We start from the raw sequence: 6,732 nt of genomic DNA, 5'->3' as shown, positions 1-6,732 counted from the left end.
ATACTTTGGAAGTCATTTGAGGAATGTTGGATTTGGGGCTCTAACCCATAGTTCAGTTTTGACATGTAAAGGCTTAGGCATCTTTGGTATGGCAAAGAGGCAAATGGGGGTGGACCTCAGAGAGAAATTAAACAATGCTCAACAGATTCTGTTGCTCATGACTCCTCAGAACCTTTAATAAGTTTAAAAATGTACGTGTGGGAATTCGGACTCTCCAAGACAAGGTTATGGTTTCTTGCACTTTTCCAAACCTGGACCTCTTTTATGAATGTAGAAAAATCACAAGCCTAGCATTCTGTAGAATATATTTGGTAATTGCTGGTCTATCAGCACATTTTTATTTATTCTCCTCTGCTGCTTGGTATCAGTGACTTGTGATTTTATTTAATAAAACATACTTTGGACATACGATGACCAGTGTACTTGTAAGCCGTTAAAATGAGATGGAGAGGATTCAAGGCAGGAAATTTAGTCTACGGCAATGCTACCCTGAATATGCCCAATCCTGTCTGATCTCAGAAGCTAAGCAGGGGCGAGCCTGGTTAGTACTTGGATGGGAGACCACCTAGGAAGACCAGGTGCTGTAGGTGTAAAAAATAAAAAATAAAGAATTGTAAGCTGACAAGGTCCTTGCAATCTGTGAGGTCAACCAAGGGTTGCCTTGCCTTAAAAAAAAAAAAAAAAAAAAGACAGGAAATTTATGATATTTCAGAATTCCTCAGCGAGCATTGGTAATGGCCTGTGAATGCCCAGCAAGAGCAGAACTGAATGTTACGTATGGAGCTGGAACACTCTACCTTCCAGGCCACTACTGGGTACCATACTCAGATACGATGATTAGTAAGACCCGTGTCCTGAAGTCCTTGCCACTCTACACAAGTTGTTGGCCTTCTCTCAGGGTTAAACACTCCTGGGGTTGAATCCTATCTTGAAAATTTTGCATATATCTCCCTTGGGTTAGTCTATATCACATTTTCAAAGTTATTGCCTAGAAGCTCAAGTCAATTGATGATTAGGGGCTTAGAAATTAGATAAATAGAATCACATAAATCATAATGACTCCTCCTTAGTACTTCTGGCACTTATGACATTGTATTATATGCAACATTCTACAACTGGCTTTTCCATTCAACTAGAAATTGATTAATCTAGCTACATGTAAATCAATCTGTTTTTGAAACTACTGTATAATATTCTATATTATGAATATATCAAAATATATTTAGTCATTCAACTATATTCAGCTAGATTAAAACAACAACAACAACTATGCATTAGGTAGTTTTAGTAAGAGATGTAGGAAGAGGAAGACCAGGTACAAGTATTGAATGATTGTGTCTGCTCTTTGCCCAAAAGAGTATATGGACTATAAAAAGTGTAACTTATTCATATTTATTACCTTCTCTTCATATTTATTTTGAGGAATAAATGACCAGCTAAAAAAATTTCTAGAAAAACATTTGTGCCAAATTTATTCCTAATGTCAAATTCTTCATGACATTTTTCTTACTCTTCTAAAAAATATGACCTTTCACTTTTTTAATGCTTCCTCTCTATCCCATTAAATCACGTGGCACCTTGTATTCTAGTTATGTGCAATAGTTCATTAAGGCATAAATCCTCCTTTTTGCTCCCCCACCTCCATCCCCCCGGCTTTCTTTGCTTATAGGGACTCTACACATGTTTTTGGTTTGAATGTTGAATTAAACTAGATTACCTCCCCCCCCCCCCGGCTTTCTTTGCTTATAGGGACTCTACGCATGTTTTTGGTTTGAATTTTGAATTAAACTAGATTACTTATTCAATTCTAGTTATTGGGTGACCAATGTGTTTTTGAGCTTCATTTGTATCATTATACTTCGCAGGACTTTTCTTTTTTAAATCATGAGTTGGGTGGTTAATCATGATTTAAACACTTCCAGAAATAGATTTATCTGTTATCCATACCTCTTAATGCCCTAACCACCTTATTCTACCATTGTCTACATGAAGTACAGCAGTGGAATGATTGCTTAATAGTTGAATATCTTGAACTCAATTTACCAATTGTTGTAAAGTAGAAAAAAAGAAATTGCATGAGCCATAGTTTTCATTATGAAATAATTATAGAAATGAGGTTCAACCTGTGTTACAATAAAATGTTAATAAGACTCTTAAGAAGACAATTAAAGAAACACGTTTACTGTAAGGATAACTGAATTCAAATTTATTAATTTTCGATTTGGTAAAAAAGGATCATTTGGGTAATTTAAGTGTAACATTGTTAGGCAGATATTTGATTTTCTCCAGGAAAACTTTTCATTACTATGAAGTTTCCACAGGATCTCTTTGTGGCAAAAATAAAACAGTTGGGGGCATATTTAGTATGTGTTCACGCCTTTCTACCATTGTATAATTAACAGCAATTTAAATAACCTTCATTTAGAAGGGTTCAAATCTACTATCTAAGATTTTTGTCATCTGAGTGAAGATCATAGTCAAGGAATAATAACATTGCTCAGAGTTTAGAAATTCCTAGGTGGAGACCCAAGTGAAAAGTCAAAGTAGCTGCCAAGAATTAATAAGCTATAATAGGATGTGAGAAATCGCTCTTCCATGTTTCATACTCCTGTATTTACTGACTCTACACAACTGTGGGAAATGTCAATCTCCTGTCACTTTACATGGCAAGTCTAGCATCAGCCAAGCGCATTGAACTATGAACTCTGCCTCCATCAATTTCGCTGTTGGCATCGTGGAACTGACCATTCTGGGTGGGAATGCTACTGAGCTGTTCTTCTGAAATGTCAAAGATATTGATTTGAGCTCTTGCATTTTAAGACAGAAAGTTCCTTGACAGGACAACTGGGCTCTAGCTTGTCTGTTTATACAGGGAAATGGGAACTTACCCATGTTATGTGTTTGTTTTTAGCTTCCTAAGGCAGAATTCTAGAATCAGCAGCCATTTTGTTGGAATTGCTAATGTGATAGCCTCAAATTATACAATATGTTCTGATATACACCAGTCCCTATGACTTGGGTGACAGATCATCAGTAGGAAGTAACATTAATATGGAAGCCAGAGGAAAGGGGAGAAGGCTGCAGCATGCACAAAGTATGCTTGAGGTTATAAGAACCTAGGCTCTTCTGAGTTTTAATCTGACATGTTCCAAGCTTCTTCAATTCAGCCCCCTTTTGTTACCACAAGCAAGTAGACTATAGGCACTCTTTTGGATAAAACCACCAGTACTGAATTCTGGGTGTCTTAGTCACACTGAATGTATTCTTGGCTATTGCTCTTGCTACTAATTGCAGCAACTGTTTGGATAATTGCAGTTATCTTTATATGATTCCTTCAATGATTAAAACAATTATTATGTGAATGTAATTTTGAGAGAGTTATCTTTAGTCAGTTTTATTATCAATTTTTGATGCACACAAATCTAGGACTTCATAAATGTCACTTAATGCTAATGGTTTGCAAGTTGGTGAGAAGTTTTAGCTTTTTAGATGGACTAAAAGAATATACAGAATTTTACATTTGTGGAAAATATAGTGTCTGTGAAATACCTCCTTGGGAGGCTGACCTTTTCTGAGAGAAAAAAAAATAGTTAACTTTTCATTCTTCTCTGCATATGATGGACGTTAATATTCCCTCATTTCTTCCTCAAGCCTTTCTCAAGATGGAGACACCATCTGTGTCATATGCCTTGGGGCAAGAAAGTAGTGAAGAAGGGTTGCAGCTTTTTGTTATCCCAGTGATATGAAACACCAGTTTTCTGGGATAAACTATAAGTTCAAAGAAAATAGAATTTCCTAGCATGTCAATTTTGGAAGTTCTGTGAGTGTCCATCGAAGAAGGCTGTGAATTGCTTCTGTCGGTATGACTGGCATAAGCTCTTAAAGCTGTTGGCAGCCTGCAATTATTTTTACTGAATTTTGAACAAATTATTGACATTATGCACTAAATTTCATGTTAATGCAAAAATAAAATAAATAAATGAATACAAATTTTCAAATAAAATCTCATACTTAAAAGTTAAATTTCAAAAAGATCTATATTGTCATTCAGTGGCCATTTGATTGTAGCAGGGTGATGTACTAGGATTCAGTTGCAAACAAATTTTAAAATCTGAGATGACTTCCTGAGGAGTTCACATACTTGGTTGGATTGGGCTAACATTGTGTTATTAATTAATCCCTCTAGATAGATTGCATTTGATTAACGCTTTTACTCTATAATAGGTTTATTCTGAATTATGTTGTAAATTGTGCATTACAGGATTGTTTCTCTGACTTAACTAGTTCTATCCTTATATACTGCAAAATTGTTTGTATTCTAGTAAAGTTAACCTGATTTATCATATAAGCCAGGATCTCAGATGGTAACACTTATTTATTATAATGTTTTAATGCTGAATTTCACCTTTTGATTAAAGGCTTATTTAGTCTACTAAAATGCAGTTTGTTTTAAATTCCAATTAGCCTTTTGCTTCCTCTGTACTATTTAAGTGCACAGTTACTATTACACCTTGATAATAAAGTGCAATTTTATCCTTTAATTTTTCTTTGAAACCAACTATATTTATTAAACTAGTTTAAGGTTTCTAATTCCAGCTATGCTGCTGGGATGACTAAACTAATCATTGTAAAATAAAATAAATGGTTCCATTTACAAAATTCTTAAACCTTACTTCTTTATAATATTTTTGGAAATGTGAATAACTTATTTTTAATAAAAGTGATTATGAGTCACATTCTTGCAAACTTGGATGAGCTTCATATGAATCTAGCTTTGGTCAAAGCCACCAATTATGAAATATGTAATAATACCTTATATTCAATTTAACAAGGCACTTGAAGCCCTTGTGGTATAAAGGTGAATAGCATTTCCTGACTTTGAAGAACACAAGGTTGGACAAGCACATGAATAGTTAGCATATCATGCAATATGTTCTGATGGAGTAGTATGTTTGAAGTAGAGAGCAACACCGAAAATGGATCGTCTGATGTGGGACCTCAAGGAAAGGCTTCCCAGGAGATATAGGTCTAAGTGAGAGTATATCAGGCAGATGAAAGGACAGTGGATGAAATTCCAGGTCAAGAGGGTTGTGTAAGCAAAGGCACAGATCAATGAGAGTATTGTTAGTCAGACTCTACAACCACAGTGAAATTCTGAAAGAACATCCTTAAATAAGAGGGCAAACATATTCAGATGTATTCATTTTATTTTTTGTCATTGACTGTGCTGAATGTCTCAATGAGAGAAATATTTGAATTAAAACAGGTTCTCATAAGTCTCTATTGATTTAAATACATAGCATGCATCAATTAATATCAGACAAGTCTCAGGAATTATGGGTAAGGAGTGTGCTTACTTATGTAACAATGCATGTATATTTTGAACTAAGGTATTTGGAGATATTTTCCATGATTGTATTATGTGGATTCAGAGATATCTTCTTACACTACTGTTGTTAAGATAAAAGAAAATGTAGAAAAGAAATCTCTTTGAAAAAGAGTACTCTCTCCACATATATAGGCATAGCAATACTTCTTTCTGTGCCAGGAAGCTTTCTTTTCTGCTCAGCTCTTTCTATACCCACCTCAATAAGAAAAGATTATCCAGTGAGTCATATTTTACAAATGGACATCAGTGTGTCCAAACTCAGGTAGTTATGTTCTATATAGCTGGGCAGAATGGTGGATTCAGGTCAATTCTTGCTATTTCTTAACTTTCATTCTCTTCTATTTTCACCACCTTTATGAATATAGGAGAGGGAGTAATTGAGCCAGGGACCGTTCCATAAACCCAGCTGACTCTTTTGATTTCATTTTTACCATGCAGCATGTAGATCCATGTAGATTCCCATTAGTTGAATTAAGAAATGTTTGGTTGTTGGAGGGATATTCAGAGAAGTTTATTTTTCCTCTTTGAGTACGACTTTTCACAAGAGAACACAAACTCACAAAACACAGGCATGCTTTTGGTCTTCCCAACACATAATGTGGAAGAAAAGGAAGCATTTCCTAACCAAAGATAAAAGTAGAAGATTCTACTTGTCACCTTTCTAGGCAGTGTATGACGCAGGCTGATGGCAGAGAATAGGAATGCTGTTGTTTTAACAGCCTGAGATTCCTTCCCAAGGAAACTGAAGGAGAGAGACACCACTGTTGCCATTGGTCCTAACAGGTACAACAGACTCATCCTATTATCTTAGGCAGCCCCAAAGACAGTGGCATTTGCTTGGGAGTAGGAGAGTCAATTCCAAAAATGTTATCCATTACCTAGACACAAGGTTTGGCTTCATTGGGTAGACATCAAGGGCTAAGATATTTGCTATAGTTCAGCTCTTACAATGAAATCCTGGATTGCATCATCGGGCCCTTATCTTATTAAAGGAGGCAATATGAGGGAATGTTAAGAACATGGGCCCCGGATTCGAATCCTGAGGTTTGCCGCTCATTAGTGATTTGACTCAGTTTTGTTTTGACTCTGTTAGACTCAATTTTTCCTTATGAAAAATGGAGATAAAAATGGAACTTTTCTTATAAGTTTGCTTTGAGATCAAATTAGTTAATGTGTGTAAAATGCTTAGAATTAGTCTTGACAGATAGTAGGTGATTAAAAATTTATTTGTTATTATCATTACTGATTTATTAACAAAACTATACTTTGGTTCTTAGTTTTTACTACTCGTATGTGTAATTCTCTTAGGAATGGCTTGGAAAGGATGGGTAATTGACAGGACA

The 6,732-nt window shown here is 35.3% G+C and overlaps 1 pseudogene; it reads left to right on the top strand.

Annotated features, from left to right (window-relative positions):
• The first annotated feature begins 471 nt into the window (after positions 1–471).
• LOC112485183 lies at positions 472–590 on the top strand (annotated as a pseudogene).
• The last annotated feature ends 6,142 nt before the right edge of the window (positions 591–6,732 follow it).

This window comes from Pteropus alecto, unplaced genomic scaffold, assembly GCF_000325575.1.
Source record: "Pteropus alecto unplaced genomic scaffold, ASM32557v1 scaffold270, whole genome shotgun sequence".
NCBI lineage: Eukaryota > Metazoa > Chordata > Mammalia > Chiroptera > Pteropodidae > Pteropus > Pteropus alecto.
The sequence above is the reverse complement of the archived record's forward strand: the minus strand, read 5'-3'. Positions and strand labels throughout refer to the sequence as shown.